This window comes from Amphibalanus amphitrite, unplaced genomic scaffold (assembly GCF_019059575.1).
Source record: "Amphibalanus amphitrite isolate SeventyFive unplaced genomic scaffold, NRLGWU_Aamphi_draft 000086F_arrow, whole genome shotgun sequence".
Lineage (NCBI taxonomy): Eukaryota > Metazoa > Arthropoda > Thecostraca > Balanomorpha > Balanidae > Amphibalanus > Amphibalanus amphitrite.
Genome location: NW_024881582.1, coordinates 624,992 through 646,888, shown reverse-complemented (window position 1 = coordinate 646,888; position 21,897 = coordinate 624,992).

The window sequence follows — 21,897 nt, the reverse complement described above, 5'->3', positions numbered from 1 at the left end:
TAATATCATGTGGTGATGTAAACGCGCACCATCCACTTTGGGATAGGTCCAGACAAAACCCGGACTCAAAAGGCCAAGCCTTCAGCGAACTTTTAGACAGACAAAATTTAAATCTAAGCAATGACGGATCCCAGACCTTCCCTGTAGCAAGACAAATACAACACAACGACACAACTCCGGACATCTCAGCCACATCACCAACACTTACACTCTATACAACATGGCACACATCCCCAGATCCTCTCTGTTCTGATCACCTCCCCATACACATCACAATACACCACTCCACCACACCTCCCAACAGAATCACCAGATTTAACCTTAAAAAAGCCAACTGGACAGCATTCACCGAACACATTGACAAATCAACTCCAAACAACCCAACAGCCTCCCAACTAACAGACATTATCACACAAGCAGCCGATCAACATATACCAAAAACCAAAACAAACCATCCTCGTCCCAAATCCGCCCCATGGTGGGACTACAACTGCCAACGCGCCATTACATTCAGAAATACGGCAAGGCACAGATTCGAAAAACACAGAACAGAGGAAAATCTTCTGGTTTACAAAAAAGCAAAAGCAAGGTGCCGTAAAATAATTAAGGAAGCTAAAAAATCATCTTTTTAAGACATTTCAAGCTCATTCAATAGATTCACTCCACTATCAAAAATTTGGCAAACTATAAAAGCTTTCAAGGGATACAAAACACCTATCAACAAAGCTTCATACATAATCTACAACAACATCACATACACAACACCAGACGAAATTTCCCAACAATTTGCCAACCATTACAACGAAATTTCATCACAATGTCCAGTTCCTATTCCTCTACATATCCCACACCACACAGACCATCACCCATACAATCTACCATTCACCCTCACCGAGCTAGAAAACGCACTAAACCGAACCGGCAACACAGCACCAGGCCCAGACGAAATTCACTACCAGTTCTACAAACACTTAGGAAAAAGGGGCAAAACACTTTTACTCCACGCACTAAACCACGCATTTACCACACATACATACCCAGAGACATGGTTCCAAGCACACATCATTCCAATACAGAAACCACAAAAAGACGCGACCTCCTTATCGAGCTACAGACCAATATCCTTAACAAACACTATCCACAAAATTTTTGAGCGTATCATCAAACACCGCCTCCTCTTCATCATTCAGACCCAAAACCTGATCATCCCACAGCAAAGCGGCTTCCTCCCTGGCAAAAACACATTAGACAACATAGTATCCATCACAGCAGACATAAAACACAGTCTACACATGAACCGAACCACTGCAGCTCTATTCCTCGACCTTAAAAACGCATATGACACCCTAAACACCTCTTTTCTTCTAAATTATCTCCAGCACAAAATATCCGGACACCTCCTACATTATCTCAACAATTACCTAACCCGAAGATCCTTCCAAGTCAAATACCTGAATTCCTTATCTAACCCCAAAACTCCCACATCAGGATTAATGCAAGGTTCCGTCCTTAGCCCAATCCTCTTTATCATAGCTCTAAACTCAACCCTAAAAAATGTCCCATCCCCCTCCAAAATAGCACTTTATGCAGACGATATCGCCATTTGGACAACCTCGAAACACCAAAACAATGCCCTACAACAACTCGACAAAGCCCTCCAGCATGTTCACCAAGCACTGCAACCGCTCAACCTACATATATCTCCCGAGAAAACCAAATGCGTCCTTTTTAGCAACCATAAACCACACCGTCCCACACCCCTATCCATCAACGGACACGAAATTCCAATAGTTGAAGAAGCAAAATTCCTTGGCATAACTTAAGATCGCCCACTAACCTTCCAGACACACATCTCCAACACCGCCACTAAAGCATCCAAAAGACTAAACATTTTAAAAGCACTATCAGGCACCGACTTTGGAGGAGACACCCACACACTACTTAAATTGTACAAGTCCTTAATCCGTCCTATCCTTGAATACGGAGCCATCGCCTTTGACAACGCAGCCAAGACACACCTTAGAAAATTAGACGTCATCCAAAATTCAGCACTTAGAATCTCCACGGCAGCATTATCCACCACACCAATAACCAGCCTACATGTATATACAGACATTGAAACACTGGCACAACGGAGAATCATTTCACTATTCAGATACTTCTATAAAATACAAAAGATCCCAAACCACCCATGCACCCCACTAATCAGATTCCGGTCACATCCACGATTCATCAACAAGAAAAAGCAACGTAGATTTGCCTACGGTACAAGCATCACAAAACATTCACGAACACTGAATATCACACTCCCCACAATCACACCTACACAGCGCCCGGTGGCGTGGTGGGCCCAAGAATACCCAAAACTCTTCCTTCTCCCCGATAACAAGAAATCCTCCTACAGCAACATCGAAGTACAATCCCTTTTCAACGAGTTCATGGCACAATTCCAAAACTACACCCACTTCTACACAGACGGAAGCAAAATAAACGAACTTACAGCGGCGGCGACGATCAGTCGTACAGGAGCACGCGCTAACACGACGGTAAGAGCCAGACTGCCTAACGGTACGTCAATCTTCTCTGCCGAACTCTTTGCAATAAAGGCAGCATTTCAAAAAATCAAAAACAATAATATAACTCGAGCGATAATTATCTCCGACTCACTATCAGCCCTCCAATCAATATCTACAAACATATCACAATATCATCCCCTTATTACAAATATCTTTCAAATAAAAAGCACATTAAACCAGCTACCGATACTTCTCTGGATCCCTTCCCACACTGGCATCCCTCTTAACGATTATGTAGACAAATTAGCTAAAGAAGCTCTCACTTTAGAAAACATCACAAACATACCTCCAAATCCAGATGACTTTCTCACAAAATTACCTAAAAAATTAAAAGCGATCAACCAAATATTCTGGGACAAAACCAACACAGCCTTAAAACAAATACACCCAAAAATAGAACCATGGAATTCAATCCACCAAACATCAAGAAGACGAGAAAGATGCCTGGCCAGACTACGTTTCGGTCATACAAAACTAACACACTCTTTCATTTTTCTAAATCAAAATCCCCCACAGTGCCCTAATTGCAATGTTCGACTCACAGTTAAACATCTACTATTAGACTGCCCAATCTACAACCAAGAAAGACACACAATTATTAACTATAGCAATACCATCAAAATCCCCCTAAACTTAACAAATATTCTCGGAGATAATTATCCTCAATTATTGAATCTTCTTTTCGACTTTCTCTTGCAAACTGGTCTAGAAAATCAAATCTAAAACATCTCCATTTAAATGGAGATAAATCCTTTAAAAAAAAGGGAGAAACTCAAGTATAAGAATACAGAAAGTCTTCCTCCACGAAGAGGCAAGACATGTTATAAGTAACTTTCTGGCACCATGGCACATTCACGCGATGTACCGCAAGGTGACAGAAAGTCAGTCATCCCTCCTCTCACAAGCTAGAGGAGAGACAGAGAGTGAGGGGAAAAAAATGCATGAAGAGAGAAAAGAAAAGAAAAAAAAGAGAGAGAGAGAGGGAAAAAAATAGCAAAAAAAAAAATGGAAGAAGAAAAAAAAAGACATGCGTGACATATATGTGACATTTTAATGTTTTGAAGTAAAGCTTTTTGTGTGATATGAATGTGTATGGAAATGCGTGCTTTGAAAATGTGTGTTTCTCAAAGTTTAAAAAAAGAGGCAAAAAAAAACGAAAAAAAAAAACAAAAAAAAACAAAAAACAAAAAAAAAACAAAAAAAGCCCACAAAAAAATAAAAATAATCATAAAAATGTAAAAAAAAAAGATAATAAAAAAACAGCGATAGCGAACGCCAGGCTGGCCTGAGAGGTGGGGCGGCACCACCTTCAACTCCAGAAGTGCTGCCCGCCTCTCGGGCTCATACTGTCAGATCGGCGGACTGGCCTGCGGGTCGGGGAGCGGCATAGCCCCCGATAGCGGGGCTGCTTCCCGCCCTACGGGACCGACACCAAGAACAAGACCGGCCTGGGGGGCGGGCGGCGCTTAACTTCAGCACCGAGAGCTGCCGCCCGCCCCCAGGGCAAAACACCAACATCTTCTAACGACGGACCGGCCTGCGGGGCGGGGGCGGCGCAGTCTCCGGCTCCGGCGCTGCCGCCCGCCCCGTGGGCCGGCCACAGCACCGACGAGGAGCGGGGGGCCGACCGTGGGGGCGGGCGGCTCTAACTTCAACACCGAGAGCAGCTGCCCGCCCCCCGGGCCCCCATATACCTGCAGGACAACGTTCGACGGGCCGGCCTGTGGGGCGGGGGCGGCGCAGACTTCAACATCGGGGAGGCTGCCCCCCCCCTACAGGCCGGCCCAACCACCACCACCACCACCAGGAAACAACGCGAAGGATGAGGGGGGGGGGGGGGGCGGGCGGTAGCAACTCCAACTCCTTGGTTTGCCGCCCGGTCCCCCCTCCACTGTGCCATGTAAACATACAAAAAAAAAAATGAGCCCAAAAAAAAATAAAAAAAATAAAAATAAAAATAAAAATAAAAATAAAATAAATTAAAAAAAAATAAAAAAAAAACAAACAAATAAAAAGGCTCAACTATCCAAAAACTCGTGCATGTGATGACTTTATGTAAAAAAAAAAAAAAAAAAAGGACCTGTTGCTCGTGAGGCTGCCGTCAAACAGTGCAATCCGCCACCGTCCGGACCCAACACAAGCGGTTCAAGAAGGAAAAGAAAGAAAAGAGAGAAAATCGAAATGCTCCAAAGCCCACCAAAAGAACATACCCCCGACGCCACGCCCGCCAATACACGCCGAGACAAGGAAACACCATAATACCACAACTCGGCCGATATCGCCTCTGGCGGCAGGCCAGCCACATAATACGAGAGACGAGACGAGACGAGCAGCGTATCCAAGCGCACGTATGTAGGTATGCTGAAGTGTCGATAATGGAGACCGATACCGAAAGTGGGATGATTAATTGCCCTTTCATTTTTCACACCAGAAGTGCCTAATAAGTCGTGTAGTGTCCACTATCCCCGTAACCAAGCCTCCGCAAGGATCTTTATCTCACCGTCAGATCGCGCTTATCATCGTCAGCTCATCCCGTTCCTTCACAGTTAACCTTTTCCTGTCCTATGTGATATATTCCATGTTCCAGAGGGCAAAAAATATAAAAAAATAGCCGTTTAATCAGGGGTGCGGAGCCGGAGCCGGAGCAGCCGGAGCCGGCATATTTTGCCCAGAGTCGGAGCCGGAGCCGTGAAACAATATAGCCCGGAGCCGGAACCGGAGCCGGAGCCGTCAAAAAAGGGGCGACTCCGGCTCTTTTTAAGAGGAAAGAAATGATTGACCTAGTTCGGTTTGACAGTAGGACAAGGCCATGTGGTATTCACTATTCAAATTAGCCTTGTTATGCAAATACAGAGGCAACGTGTACCAATCCAATTCCAATCGCCCTTTTTCTTCCACCCGTAGGTATTTAATTAATCGCATAGGAGATGTACTGAGTAGGAGCCGGAGCCGCCGGAGCCGGACCGTTTTACTCGGAGCCGGAGCCGGAGCCGGACCGTCTGAAATTTCCACGGCTCCGCATCCCTGGTTTATACGAAAAAAAGTTTTAGGTAATAGCTTTTGACTGAAGGGAGCCACATTACTTTTGCCAGCAACGTGTTCCTCTCGTCGAGTCGCGTCGAATGAGATTCGGACTTTTAACACGCGCAGTGGAAGGGTTGCGAGTACTACGCCCAGTGGAAGGGGGGGGGCGGATGTCGCCCCCCCCTAAGATCTCAGCTCCCACTGGAGCTAGAAAGACGAAATTTGGAGGGTAGGTGGGGGCCATGGGGAACTCTGTTGTGTGTGAATTTCATGACCCTAGGTCAATATCTTCAAGGTCAAATGAGGTCAAATGTGGTCAAATCTGCCATATTAGCGACTTTTTTGCGTTTACACGCCGATAACTCAAAAAGTTACTGGCCGATTTTTTAAAAACTTTCACTATACGAAAGAGCAAACATTTGTGAGTATGTATGGTGAATTTCTAGATAATCCAACAATAAATGTGGCAGTTAGAAGCCTGCTAAGGGTAAGATGTCGCCGGCTGAAGCGGCGTCGGCCGACGCGGGAAACGCGGCAATCACAATTTTGTGTTTACACACTCATAACTCAAGTTGTTACCGGCCGATTTTCAAAATTCTTTGACCATATGATTGCCTGTACATTTCTCAGTCTTCTCACCGAATTTGACGCGAATCTAATATAATCAGCGGTAAGGAGCGCGATGTAAAGACGGAACCGTCCCGCCCCGGCACAGTCTACAATTCAGGCGGCGCGTAACGGCTAGCGCCGGCCGCCGCGCCGCCGCGGCGGCAGGATGTTTGACTTTACACCGCTATTACTACAAAAGTTGTGAACCGATTTTCTTACTGTTTGCACGAGAAGATCCGCAATTCAATTCTGGACAGGTAGCCGAAATTTCACATTGATATTATGCTTGCGGCGCGAGTTATTGGCGAAAAACAGGAGGGGTGGGCGAAATCCGCCCCCCCCCCCTTCCACTGCGCGTGTTAAGGTCATTTGGAAAATTTGACCTCGGGTCAGGGCATGACCTGACCGGAAAGGGTCATGCTGCATACCAGTCGATCCGTATCGCCGAGTTGAACACATCTGACCTGTTTTTACCGCTCTAGCACGTCTGTCGTCTGTTATATCAATTCAAAAGTAATAGTTTAAAAAAACTGCTGGTGACCCTTCATGACCTGAGATAACCTCAGGGTCACACAGAGTGCAATATTCGGGTGTGTCATGTTTTCCAAAAAAACCGATGTTTGAGAGTGTTTAGTTAGCATGGGCGTCGAAAGCGGGGAGACGGGGGACGCGTCCCCCCTCCCCCGGCAGTCGAGGAATCCGGGGGGACGTCCCCTCCAAATAATCGCCCATAAAGGATTTCAAAAGTGACTATTCGCAACAGTCATTCACAATGGACTGGAGTCATGTTAACAGAAATAAACCATTTTTTTAAAGAATACTGATGCTGGTCAGTTCGGACAGTACAACTGAGAACTCAGACACTTCAGCGGCTCAGGTACACCCACCAAAGGCTGAAGTGCGGTCCTCTGGGTGGGGTGACAGCTGCATAAGCCACACATTCGAGTATTCACAATACTCAAGCAAGACCCCCACTTTTAAACGGCCATCCTCCCGTGCTAGGCAAAACGAAAGCCGAAGGGGATCACCACTTCACCATGACCTTAGAGTACCTGATGCTGGTGTGAGAGGTCAGAGGACCTCGCCACGGTCTGGGATTTGTTTTATCGGGTTAGGCCTATTCGGTCTGACGAGACCATTTCAGAGCCGGAAGGAGATAGGAATTAGGGGAGGGGGAGGGGGGACAATTGGTCTGGGCGAGCACTCTGGTGAGTCGACGAGGCTGAGCCCGTCCAGAGGGCAGGCCGACCAGCACCCCAAGCACTCACCAGTCACCGCACCCGGTTACGGGCGTGCTCTTATCGGGGGCTCCCGCATGGGATAAAGTTGCCCGTCCAGCCCGAAACAAGGGGTTGAGGCGTGGAGGAGAGGGATTTGACTGTCCTGAGGATAGAAATGATGGAACGGTGTGTGGTATGAGAGGGTCCAGGAGGTTTGAATACTCAGTGTGGGCCTATATTGGTCTGACCCTTTTACTGATACAACCATCGTCCACCAGTCACAACGGCCAAAAGAACCTCCAGCTCTTATCCCACCCGTCCTTTGGAAACCGCTAATTTTTATTGTCATCCACGAATTCCACGCGTACCGTAAACGACCGGCTAAAACGGCTTCATAAATTTCGACAAACCAGTTAAGAGCAATGAGCATGACTTCAAGCCAGAGAATGTCGACTCTGACTTCGGAGTCGAAGTACAAACGACTTCGGTGACTCAAGCTCCGACTCTAGCCAGAGCTGTCAAGTCAAGCTGACGAGCTGTCAAGCTCCGGCTCCGATCCCGCAGTCCTGCAGTTGCACTACACAAAATTTCAAACTTCTAAGAAATAAGTTATACGGTTAAATTAAAGGACCACAATTTTTTTTTAGAGGCAGGGCTACTTGACTTGGTGAGTGTGACCAGACCTTAGTTAGGTGTTCTGGCATCAAACTTGTTACACGGGCTGCAAAATTAACCCGCGCCCCACTGGGGGGGGGGGGGGCTATTCATAGCCCCCTCCCGTTTTTCTGCAATAACTTCCAAACCGCTTGACGTATCGACGCCAAACTTTCAGTACCTTTGGCTGCATCAATTGGACACCATGTGTCAAAATATGAACTTCGTAGCTACCATAGATCGGCCGGAAATGACGCCAGTGTGACGTCATGTTCGGCCGATTTCAACGCCAAACATTGAACAACGGCAATCGCTCCCAAGAGCTCAGTTTTTTAGCTATATCTAATTTCTTTGCATGAGAGGACTCAGAATAGAATGCGCTATCAAACTGCTATCTCGGATTTTCATAATTGTAAATTTTTTGAAAATTATATTATTTATATATAATTAAATTAAAAATTTAAATTTGTATATGTTTTTTCAAAAAAAAATTGACTTTTCGAAAAAACGGAATATATGTGATAGAACACATGGTTATGACTTACTCTAGCAAGTTTAAGCTAAATATCTTCAAAAATGGCCAAGTTATACGCATTATTGCAAAAAAATAACAATTATAAATTTTCAACATCAATTTTTCAGTACGTTTTTGACATCTTACACCAATATAAGTAGCACCATCGTGTTCCTGAGCTCAAACTGCATCCGATAGACATGTTTTTTGTTGAAAAATTTCAACTTTGAAAGTTGACCTCTTTTGACCTGAAAGTGACCTGACCTCAGCTAAATTCAGATGAAAATGGCCTCAAATGACACAGGCGACACCGAATTCGACATCTATGGCCTAAATGGACCATAAAACATGTGTCACGTGACCGACTTATGACATAAGATTTCCTTGACCTATGATGACCTGACCGGGCCTGACCCTGACCTGAAAATCAAAATACAAGTTTGGTACCCTCAGGGTATCTAAAGCATCTGTTCACGAGTGTGCAAACCAAAAATCAGCCTGATCTGACTTGTAAGACGGCAGCCAGAGCCCAAAAAGCCAAATATCGATAATTTTTACTTTCCTGACCTGTGACGTCATCGGTGACCTCGAGGTCAATGAAATTAGGTTTCTATCGACAGTTTTTCCGGGGCTATCAGATGCCGTTTGAATTTTGACGATCGGCCCAATAGTTTCGGAGTTAGGAGGGGGGCTATGAATAGCCCCCCCCCCCGGCCGTGGGGCGTGTTATATACAGACCCCGGTGGGGCGCGGGTTAAGGTGTTTTGGAGCTGATTCATACTCGAGTCAAACATAAATTGTGAGTAGTGATTAATAAAGCATCCCCCAATGCAGGTATGTATGCATTACCTATCCAACTGGTGGTCAGTTGTGGGCATTTCGATAACTCCCATCGATAACGATTATCGAACTCGTTATCGACGATAACGTTTTTTTCAAGTTTATCGTTATTGATTATCGTTATCGAAGTAATGTTATCGAAGTCCCCGTTTCGGTCAATCGATAACGATAACTCCATCAAATAGACGCGAACGTATTACAGAGAATAGTTCACCTTCAACATGGGGTTTTGAACTGAGATAGCAGTTTTGTAGATTGAACACTGAAAAATGCTATTAGGAATGCCTTTTCGCCCAAAAAGCTCTGTCGCCAAAGATATTCAAGTTTTTGTTTGTATGTTTGTTTGCTTGTTTGTACGAGAAAAATGACATTTTCGCTGTTCTAAGCACTCCTTTTTGTGTAAGCAGCTGGGTAATAATGGTGTTGTATGAGCGAATGGGTTAAATACTGACCAGTATAACGCCTTTTGGGGCGACTAACGGAGCGAGCGAGAGGGTGGGCCTTGCACGTGCGAAATTTCGACGGGGTACCTCCAGCTGACTTGTGCACGGCGCCCTACTAACCGGTCTCTAGCGATGTGCCAAATTTGAGCACAATCGGCCCAGCCGTTCTCGAGATCTGGAAGCGGCACCCTGCACGTGCGCACGTGCAAAATGGGTCCCAACTGACTTTTGCACGGCACCCTTCTAACCGGTCCCTAACCATGTGCCAAATTTGAGTGTCATCGGTCCAGCCGTTCTCGAGATCTGGAATCGGCCCCTGCACGACAGGACACTTGCTGTGACGGGGGCGGTTCGCCACGTTACAGCGGTGGGCGCACACGGTTCGCCGTGCTATCCGCGCACCAACTGGTGCCGGTCGCCTCTGCCTGGCCTTCAGCCCTATATGCTTAGCTAATTAGGTAGGTCATACAGGGCAAGGTCGACTTTTCCATCTTTCCTATCACCCGCTCTTCGGGAGACTCTTAGTCTCCCCCCTCCCCCATCGCTCATCTTTCCTCCTCGCGGTGAGTCGGGTTTTCCGCGGTAACCGGCAAGCCGGCCCGCTCCGCCCAATTTTTTTATATTTTTTCATCAGCTATCTTCGACTTAGTCTCAAGTTCGACCGTACCGGTCATGTATCGGCAGGGGGAGGATCCCCCTGCCATCCTCGAACTTAACGACAGACCGCCGGAGGGAGCTTGCTTCCTCCTGGCAACCAAAAAAGACAAGTCCACGGACTTTAAAAAGACAAACCCCTTCGCTCTCGCCCGCGAAGTTGACCGGTTGCTCGGCCCCGTTCTGGACGCTAAACCGATCCGGTCGGGAGCCCTCCTACTAAAGACCCACAACCTGAACCAGACCAAAAAAGCACTCGCGACCCAGTCCATCTTGGGTCAAGATGTCAACGTGCAAGTGGCGGTGCACCTAAACAGTGTGCACGGCGTGATCCGCAGCGAAATGCTGTCGGACATGTCCAACGCCGATCTCCTGAAAGAGCTCGCCCCCCAAAAAGTCATCCGGGTGCAGCGAATGCCCTCAAGGAACCTCGCGACGCGAGGACCAAACCCTACCATCAGGGTCAGCTTCGCGGGCACAGAGCTCCCCACCCACATCCAGTGCGGGTATGCCCGGGTACAGGTGGATCCCTGGGTCCCGCCCCCGCCCCTGTGCCAAAATTGCTGGGCAAATCACCCCACCCGACACTGCCGCCGCCGTAACCCGCTGTGTGGCAGGTGCGCGGACGAGCACCCGACAGAACACTGTGAGGCCGCGAGCTGCACCTGTGCCCACTGTGGCGGTGAACACCCTGCCTGGGACAGGCGATGCCCCATCCGGCGGTATTCCGCCGAACTCCACCGGACCGAACAGGCCCGCGCCCGAGAGGAGCATCATGCTCGCGGGCCGCGGTTCAACCGCCCCATCTGGCCCCCGGAGGAACAAGAGTTCCCAGAGCTGCCGGCACGCGCCCAGCGCACGCAGCAGTGGCTCGACCCCAACCGGGAAGAGCATCAACCCAACCAAGGTCGCAGGGATGAGCGCCCACAGCGCCAACCCATTCGAAGCGACAGAGCCGCTGAGCCACCTCTGACGAACACCCGACATGAGCACGCTAAGCGAGCTCCAGGTCACAGGGACGAGCACGCACAGCGCCGACCCATTCAAAGTGGCCCAAACGCAGCCGGCCCTCAGCCAGCTGTCGCTCACCCGACCCGATCAGAAGAGTCCGAGCGCGCAGAGCACGCTCAAACTCGATCCAACTCCGACCAGGGGCAGTCTAACCTGACTCCCGACCCGCGCCATCCTGCTGACGCAAAGAGCGCAGCGGCGCCACATGCGCAGGAATCCGGAAAAGAGATAACTGCGCATGCACCCCTCGTAGCGACTGAAAGTGTCGCTACACTGAAAAAAGGGGACCAGCTGGGAAGCCCGGCGGAAACGGAGTCCCCTTTCAACTCCCCACTCTCGGACGCCTCAACAGTGGAACACGAAATCAGTGTCACTGAAGAGGACGTGAACTCAACAATAACGGAGAACCAGTCGCCCCTTGACTCAGAGCAGTCTTTGCGGCTGCGTAATCGCACAGTCTCCAGGTGCAGCTCGCGGACCTTATCCCCGTCCACCACCCAGAGCTCCCCGGTTCTCCGTCAAACCACGCTCTAAAGTTTTCTAACCACTAACATGGGTAGCATCAGACAGGAATTCATTCTCCAATGGAATACAAGCTCGCTTGTATCCCATTGGGGAGAATTCCGAGAATATATGACCGACAAAAAACCATTGATAGCCGCAATACAAGAAACCCGCTTCCTTGATTCAGACGCTGAGAACTATTCCTTTACTTTGCCTGGTTACTCAGCCTACTTCAATAACGTAAATGAACAACCCCGCCGAGGTGGCACGGCACTTTATATATCAAATAAGCTTCTCCACTATCAATTTAACGTAGACTCGACGCTTAATTATGTAGCAACTAATGTTCAACTTGCAGAACAAAGTATCAACGTAATATCAGTTTACCTTTCTCCAACTAACGTTATCCCTAGTGAAGAAATTGATAAGTTTTTTGAACAACTACCTACCCCGACCCTCATACTTGGTGATTTTAATGCTCATCACGTAGCCTGGGGCTGCTCCACAAACAACACTCGCGGAAACATACTCAACACCCTACTTGACCAGCATCAGCTTGTCTTTCTCAACGACACTACTCCAACACGACAAAGTCTTTCAACTGAGAGACATACCCAGTCAGTAATTGACCTCGTTATATCAACACCTAGAATAGCGCCTATTTTTAAACCAGAAGTTCAAATCGATACTTACTTTAGCGACCATTTTCCTATTCATATTATGATAGGAGCACCTTCAATACAACAAGAATTGTTTATGCCAAAATGGAGATTTAAGAAAGCAGACTGGAATAAATTTAGAGAATACGTTGATGAGAATCTAATTGAAACCGAAAATGAATGTATTGAAATAAATCAAATACTTAACGTAATATCACAAGCTGCTTTTGACAATATACCCCGTAATACAGGTCGGAAAGATCAAAAACACGCACCTTGGTGGAACGATGAATGTAGGAAAGCGGTAGCCCGGAGACGCAGAGCGTTGCGGGCTTTCCAAAGACATATTACGCCTAGATACGAACAGGAGGCTAGGCAAGCTAGATATGATGCTAAAATGACAATCCTTAAAGCAAAACGTGAGGCGTGGGAAGAATTTTCCAGTAAATTTAACCCTTAGTGAGATATGGAACCTTATTAGATGCTTTAAACTCAAACGTAAACCTAACTTTAAAATACCTCATCTCTCAATTGAAAACATACAATACACCACACCTTACGACGTCGCAAACCAGTTTGCAGCCCATTACGCTCGAGTATCAGCACACAACATCTACACACAGCAACAACACAACACTCTCAACAGCATACTTTCAACACTCCACTTCGAATCTGACAACACAGAGCATTACAATCAACCATTTGTACTAAAAGAGCTTCAACTTGCCATCAGCAAATGCGGTAATACTTCAGTTGGTCCAGACCTACTAGCCTACCCCTTTTTTCGAAATCTTTCAGAGTCTGGACTTGAAATATTTCTTAGTGCAATAAATAAACTCTGGGAAGAAGGTAGCTTCCCTGATACTTGGAAAGATGCCACGCTTATCCCCATACTAAAATTCGGAAAAGATCCAAAGGATCCCTCCAGTTATCGCCCCATTTCTCTATGTAGTCGTGCCTCAAAAATCCTAGAAAGAATGGTGAATAGTCGAATTAGAGTTGACATTGAATCAAACAATAAACTTACAAACTGTCAAAACGGCTTTAGACCTGGCCGATCCACTTCCGACGGCCTAGTCCATATAATTGACTCAGTACAGCGCGGATTTCAAAACAATAACGTAACGGTAGCACTCTTTCTTGATCTTAAGGCCGCCTTTGATAAAGTACATCATTCTGCCCTCCTAATTAAATTACACCAAATGGGCGTTCGCGGCCTTCTCGCCACTTACCTCCGAAATTTCATTAATAACCGAACTTTCTCTGTTAGGTGTGGCGTAGCACACTCAGTGCGCACATCACAAGAGCATGGAATACCTCAGGGTAGTCCGCTCTCACCTACACTTTTTCTGATGCTTATTAATGATATTTGCAAAGACCTCCCTAGTATTTCTTCTAATATTAAGTTTTCTCTTTACGCTGATGATCTGGCGATATGGTTTTCACACCCCAGCGTAGATAAGGCAAATGAATATATCCAGTTAGCTCTAAATCTGATCCAAGAGTGGTGCTCCCGATGGGGTGTGTTTATTTCCCCTGCAAAATCAGCTACCATGATTTTCTCAACGCAGCGTCTGCACATTTCTCCACGCATCCCCTTGCATTTGAATGGTCAAATTATCCCACTAGTTACGTCATTTAAATACCTCGGCTTGACACTAGACAGACGCCTAACCTTCAATGATCACGTAGAAAAACTCAAAGCTAGATGCGCCCGCCGCATAAATGTTCTTAAATGTATAGCAGGAAGGACATGGGGAGCGGACCGTCGTACGCTCCTTCGCCTCTATACATCTCTAATTCGACCCATTCTAGACTACAATGCTTTTTTGTTCGGTGATATATCTCAAACGGTCCTTAACAAACTAGAAGTAATTCAAAATGCAGCACTTAGAATAATAACAGGAGGTCTTAGAACAACTCCGGCAATGAATCTCAATATAGATACAAATATTCCCCCACTCGCAAGGCGAAGGGATACTCAACTACTGAGATTCTATATTCGCTCAATGGCGCGGCCTGAAAATCTTACTACTCAAATTCTGAACATTCCAGTACCTCAACGGCTAACTACCAAACAAGCTCGTTATCGAACAATTAACGTAAGGATAAGCAAAGTATTGCAAGATCACAAAATTGACCCACCTAAGGTTAAATTGGTTCCCAAATTGCAGCCCTTCTGGCTATTTGAACCACTAGATACAACACTTCTTTTCTCTGACCCAAAAATCCTAATACACCCCCTAGAAATCCAGGAGATGTTCAATGAATTCAAAAACGAACATAATGAGTATGATTTTATATATACCGACGGTTCCAAATCAGAGAACCGCACAGGTGCAGCAATTGTGCACAATAACTTTACTCTTTTTTTCCGGCTACCAGACATTGCTTCTATATATACAGCAGAACTTTCTGCGATATTTGCAGCTCTAAAATACGTAAATACCGAAAGCATTGATAACGCAGTCATTTGCTCAGACTCTAGAGCAGCTATTTGTGCTCTGGCCTCTCTCAACTCACTATCACATCCCATAGTGGATGAAATAAGATCATTTATTAATACCAATAATCATAACATCAAATTCCTCTGGATTCCCGGTCATAGCGGGATAAGTGGAAATGATCGAGCTGACCTGGCAGCCAAAGAAAGCTTGAATGACCCCCAACAGAATCAAATTAGCTGCCCAGTCAATGATTACCTTAACGCAATAGCATTAGCCTCTAAAAAATCTTTCCAACTTGATTGGAACGTAAACCCACATTTTCACCTTTACCCTATTAAGCAAGAGGTGGGACATTGGCACTCCTCTAGTCAGGATACTAGAATTAAGGAAATCATACTTGCTAGACTACGGATGGGTCACACCAAAATTACACATAATTACATTATAGAAGGAACGCCTCCTCCAAACTGTCACTATTGCGGGGATGACGTTAGATATAATATAAAACATTTTCTTATAAGCTGCCCACAATATCATCGTTTTAGACAACCATTGATTGATTACACGCAAAGACATAAAATAACTTTCAACATCGAAAATATACTAGGAGATACCTATCCAGATTTGCTAGAACTGCTTTTTAACTTTTTGCACAACACAAAACTAGAAAACTCCATTTAACATAAGGTTTGACGGAGACCGGGACCTATCCTGGGGTCCCAATTGGACTTGACTTCCTCCTTCTGGGTCTCGCCCGGTTCTCGACAGGGATCCCGCTTAACGGTTGAGGCCCACTCGAGACACAGGATTGGTCGGTCCTAAACCGGCTGGTTATTAAGCCTTTCAGGGGGGGGGGGGGGGAACCTGTTCGGCCAGCTGCCGCCGGGCGTTAAGGGCTCCCCTATGGACAACCCTGGTGCCGGGGGGATGTGGCTCTCCTCCCTCGCCACTGGGGCACGACAAGGCCTGACCGGGCTTACTGAACGCGACTTCCCGACGTTACCTAGTTCTAACGTGACAACCACTGAGTCGCAGCGTCAGCTCTAAGAGCTACTTCATTACCGATGGGAGAGCCAAAAATTGCTACCAACATTGACACCAACCGACTATGACTACCCGAATATGAGACTTCACTGGAATTGAAACTTTGGTTCAGCTCGCGTTGTTGTCGGCGCGCTTGGCGGCGCCGGTCGCTGCTTGGGGCCCGGCTCGCACCTGGCCCTTCCGCGTTAGCTGATGGGGTAGGGGCGGGGCGGGGGCTGGGTCCGGCGGCGGTCGGCGCCGGCGGGCGTGCTGGTGGCGGCGTCGGGGGAACCCTACCGATTTTGACCTCCTCCTGGCCCACCGATGCGGCATTGGCTTCAATTGATGCTGATGCACCACCGGTACTACCCGCTACCTTTCAGTCATTCATAGACCCACAAAACAGTGACACTCTAGTGATATAACGTAAAGTAATTACTTCTAAAGGGATTTTTCCTGTGCAATTTGGCAAAAACGCACAGGTTTTGCCCTCTTAGCTAGGCACCAGGTTTTTTCTAGTTAGGACTTTTCCTGGTAGAAATCATACACAACAAACACTCCACGAAACAACACCACACAACAAAACACGAAGATACAGCTGCAAGACATCAGAAGTAAGTACTAAAATTCATCTAAATCTCGGCCTTGCCACTCTGGCCTTCTTTTCGGCTCTCCCTAGCTTTCCTCCCACCGGACGTCACATGAGCCGGTATAACGTAGCTATTTGCCTTAGTCGCTAGGTTTGGGCCGGTCTTGAATAGCCGGTGGTAAAGTAACGTAAAACGGAAGATCTGGCTCATTGCCAGCTATTAGCTTCCCCTCCCCGGTATGCCTTAGTGCAACCGGGATGCAAAATTCAAAAAAAAAAAACCTGCACGTGCGCACGTGCAGCAGCACCCCAACTCTGGCACATGGATATGCATTGCCTAGTGGGTGCCTACCTACATGCCAACTTTCAGCGCAATCGGCCAAGTAGTTACCGAGATATTGCAACAATTACAAAAGTGACACCTCTTCGTTTTGCACGTGGCACGTGCATAAGGGGTCACCCACATGCATCGGGAATAGTCCAATACTTGGTAGAAGGAATGAAGCTACCCTACAAAAATTACCGCGTGTAAATCAGTCAAGTGGTTGCTGAGATATAAGCGTCGCAGAATCGTGACCACGGCCGGCCGGCCGGCCGGCCGGCCGCTCATACTCAGAAATTTCCGTTAATCTAAGGAAAGACTACGCTCGCTTCGCTCGCTCCGTAATAAGAAGTGTATTCCTTTCAAATGTTTTATCCTTTCGATTTCTTTCTTTTTTTGAAGTTATCGTTATCGTTATTGCGTTATCGAAGTGACCGTTTTGGTTCTCGAGTTATCGTTATCGAAGTCGCTGACTTCGAAAGAGGTTATCGAATTATCGTTATCGAAGTCCCGCTCAAGTAACAAGTGCTCACCACTGCTGGTGGCATAGGAACAATTACCTAGGTATATCCTGATAGAAGACCAGAGGCGTTGTCCTTAGCAGTGTCAAAATGAATCTGACTTCAAACGTGTGCTGTGTATGAATTCGGTCTATTACCAAAAGAGAGATAACGCATCGGCCCGAAAAAGTACGGTAACAATACCTAATATTGGGTTTTTAGTCGGACGATCCGTCCCCCCTGTCGAAAATCCGTGGCGACGCCCCTGATAGGTAGGTAAACGACATTCGTCCAAAAGAGGCGCATTTCCATTTTCTCACGTTGAATTATGATGGAGAGGTCGCAAAATTGACCTGACCTCAGGACACATATATCAAAATTCCGAGAAGTAAACATTTATTATAAGATATAAGATAAACAGAGGTCAGCGAAGGGCCTCCCAAAGGCCGGTATGGGCCCCCAGAGGCCAATGACGGGCCGGGCCAGTGCGTGACGCTCAAAGGTCAGTCTTGGGGCCCGTGAGACCATCATAGGGCCATCGGTGGCCGGTGTAGAGACCACGTAGAGGAGGCAAAGAGGTAAGGCAAAGAAAGTGGTTGAAAAAACATTTTGCAAGGGGTGTAAAGAGAAAATGTGTGGGAAACAAGTACAAGATGATGAACTGGGAGGTATCGAATGTGAAGTGTGTTTGAACTGGTACCATCCGACTTGCCAGGGGTTAGGTCCCGATGCTATTAATGCTGTTCAGAAGCATGAGCTTTTCTGGATCTGTGACAGTTGCAAGGAGCTGATCCCAGACTTCAGAGCCCTCGTTCAGGGTAAAATAGCACAGGAGACTGACGGGGATAGGTTCTCAAGGATCGAGAAGAAGATAGAAGATATTAGCAAGACAATACTAGAAAATGCCAATACCATGAAAACAGAGATAGCAAAAGTAGAATTGGCTGCAAAGACCTACTCTGAAGTAGTCAAGTCTCACCAGTCAAGTAACGAGATGGACCTGAAACATGTATCGCCGAGCAACTTTCAGGAATGTTTTGAAAGCTTCCAGCATGAGAAAGTGGAGCAAGAAAAGCGTAAATGTAACTTGGCAGTAGTCAACATGCCTGAGAGTACAGCGACGGAATCTGCAGAAAGGATGAAAGAAGATGCCGATCTCTTCAAGGACCTAGTTAAGGAAGAACTAAGACTGCATGTACATGTTGAAAAAGCTATCAGGATTGGGAAGAAGACTGAGGACAGACCCAGAGTATTGATTGTTACTCTCAAGGATGAAGATACCAAATGGGAGATCTTGAAAGCATCAAAAGCACTCAGGAACAGTGAAAACGACATTGCAAAGAATATGTACATAAACAAAGACGTGACCCAAAAAGAAAGGGAAAGAAACCGCATACTCCGAGAAGAACTGAAGAGACGAAGGGCCCAAGGAGAGAATGTGAAGATAGTCAAGGGAAAATGTGTTCCTGTTGAAGACACCAGAAGAAGGGACAAGCAAACAAACAAAGCTGCAGAGCGTGAAGAAACACCAAAAGAGGCACAGCAAGTGTGACTACAAGATTCAAAAGGTAGATCACAAATAGTTGTATGGTATACAAATGCTGACGGACTGATAAATAAGAAGGACGAGCTTGTACTAAGGATACAAAATTCAGGAAACCCACCACAAGTTATTGTTGTGACTGAAGTTATCCCAAAAGGATTGAAAAGTGCCTTAACACCTGGTGACATGCACATTGAAGGATATCAAAGTCCGTTCACCAACTTTGAATCCTGTACTAGCTACCCAGGAAATGGCAAAAGGGGGATAGCTATATATGTGTGTGAACAAATATCACATGTTGTTGAAGAAAGATCAGACTTCAACCTGACGCTGGTAGAATCTGTCATAATCAGCATATCTGGACTAAACCACAAGCTCCTTGTAGCAGGAATATACAGAAGCCCTTCGTGTGATGAACCAGATGCTACTAGCAACTTATGTGCCTTTCTAAGTGTTGTCTCAGAGAAACAATTCTCTGAAGTAGTCATCGTTGGTGACTTCAACTATCCCGAAATTGATTGGGAAAACCATACATCAAGAGCTGGTCCCCAACATCAGTCTAGTGCTTTTCTTATGGGAATTCAGGAGAATCTCTTTAATCAGCATGTGACAGAAGGGACACGTTATCGGTCCGGCCAGACATCAAACACCCTGGATCTCTTGATAACATATGATGAAGATAGTATCGCAAGTCTGGACATAGAAGCTCCCCTTGGTTTAAGTGACCATGCTATGATCACTTTCACCATTTTGAGTGGAAAGATTAAGAATAAGCTCATATATGCCCCGTATCAGAGAAATTTCAACAAGGGAGATTATAAGATGGCAAACACACTTCTGGGAGGCATAAACTGGGATCCTTTACAAACAGGAAGTGTTGAGGAGTCATGGGAGTACTTCAAGTCAAAGCTTGAAGATGTTTGTGAGAAAACTGTCCCGAGGAAAAGGAATAACAAAAAGAGAAGCCTGTTCATCAACAGAGACGCCTTGAAGGCAAAAAAGAGAAAAGACAAGAGCTTCCGAAAGTATAAAATGTCAAGATCAGAAGAGGATTTGATCAGATACAAGAGAGATCGCAATGATCTTCGCAGTCTGACGAGAAAACTGAGAACAAATTTTGAGGAGAAACTTGCTTCTGGGCTAAAGGAAAATCCCAAATCCTTTTGGAAGTACTGTAGGTCCCGCTCTAAGCTAGTATCTACTATTGGGAAGATCCAGAAAGCAGATGGTTCCAATGTACTAGAACCAAAAGAGAAGGCCATCATGTTTAATGACTACTTCAGCTCTGTCTTTGTTAAAGAAGACCTAACAGACATTCCACTAGCCCCTGAAGTAGGTACAAACACCATTGAAAATGTTGTCATCTCACCAGAAATGGTCAAAGTAAAGCTGAGTAACCTCAATGGACATAAATCACAAGGTCCAGATGGGATTCACCCTAAAATACTACAAGAGACTGCTGATGTGATCTGTTATCCACTGGCAAGGATATTCACTAGATCTCTGAATGAAGGGGAACTGCCTCAAGATTGGAGAACAGCTAATGTGACACCTATACACAAGAAAGGAAGAAAGGATTGTGTTGAAAATTATAGACCCATTAGCTTGACCTCTCAAGTATGCAAAGTGCTTGAATCAATCATACGGGAAGAGATCATATCTTTCCTTATGGAGAACAACATTATCTCGGATGCTCAGCATGGTTTTGTTCCAGGGAGGTCCTGTGTTAGTCAACTGCTGCAAGTGCTTGAAGACTTGACTGACAATTTAGACAAAGGGAATCCCATAGACGTGCTGTACTTAGATTTCAAAAAAGCTTTTGATTCGGTCGCCCATGATAGACTGATTATCACTCTCAGATCTCTAGGAATTAAAGGCAAGCTCTTGAAATGGATAAAAGGTTTTCTAACGAATCGGAAGCAGAGGGTTGTACTCGAAGGGTCAGTCTCTGACTGGACCTCTGTTACAAGTGGAGTGCCCCAAGGAAGTGTCCTCGGACCAACCCTGTTCGTTGCAGCGATCCACTCACTTCCAAACGAGGTCAAGAGTACAGTAAAAGTCTATGCTGATGACACCAAAGTTTACAGGCCAATAGCTAGTAGTCAAGATGCTGAACAATTACAAGAGGATTTGGACAACATGTTGAGATGGTCAACTAAATGGCAACTGCCCTTCAACACTGCAAAATGTAAGGTAATGCACATCGGCAACACAAACCCAAAGCTGGATTACACCATGGTGGGATACAAGCTGGAAAACACAACCCAAGAAAGAGATCTTGGAGTCATAATCGACGATTCTCTCCATTTCCATGCTCATACCGACGCAGTGGTAGCTAAAGCCTATCAGACCCTCGGAGTAATCAAGCGTACTTTCCTGAAGCTTGATGAATCGACCCTGCCACTGGTTTATAAAGCGATGGTACGGCCAGTTCTCGAGTACGCAAACACCGCCTGGGGACCTCTATTTATTGGAGACCAGTGGAAGGTTGAAAAAGTCCAGAAGCGAGCAACAAGAATGATAGCAGCTATCAGGCACCTTCCGTACAATGAGCGACTCAAGAGACTGAGATTACCCACTCTGCAGTACAGGCGGGACAGAGGAGACATGCTAACGGTATACAACTTGTTCAATGGCAAAATCAGAATGGACTGGTCCAACTTCTTCTCAATGGCTCCAGAAGATGCCCCAACCAGAGGCCACTCCAAGAAACTGAGAAAACCAGCAGCAAGCAGAGCTCTCCGACAACGTTTCTTCTCACATCG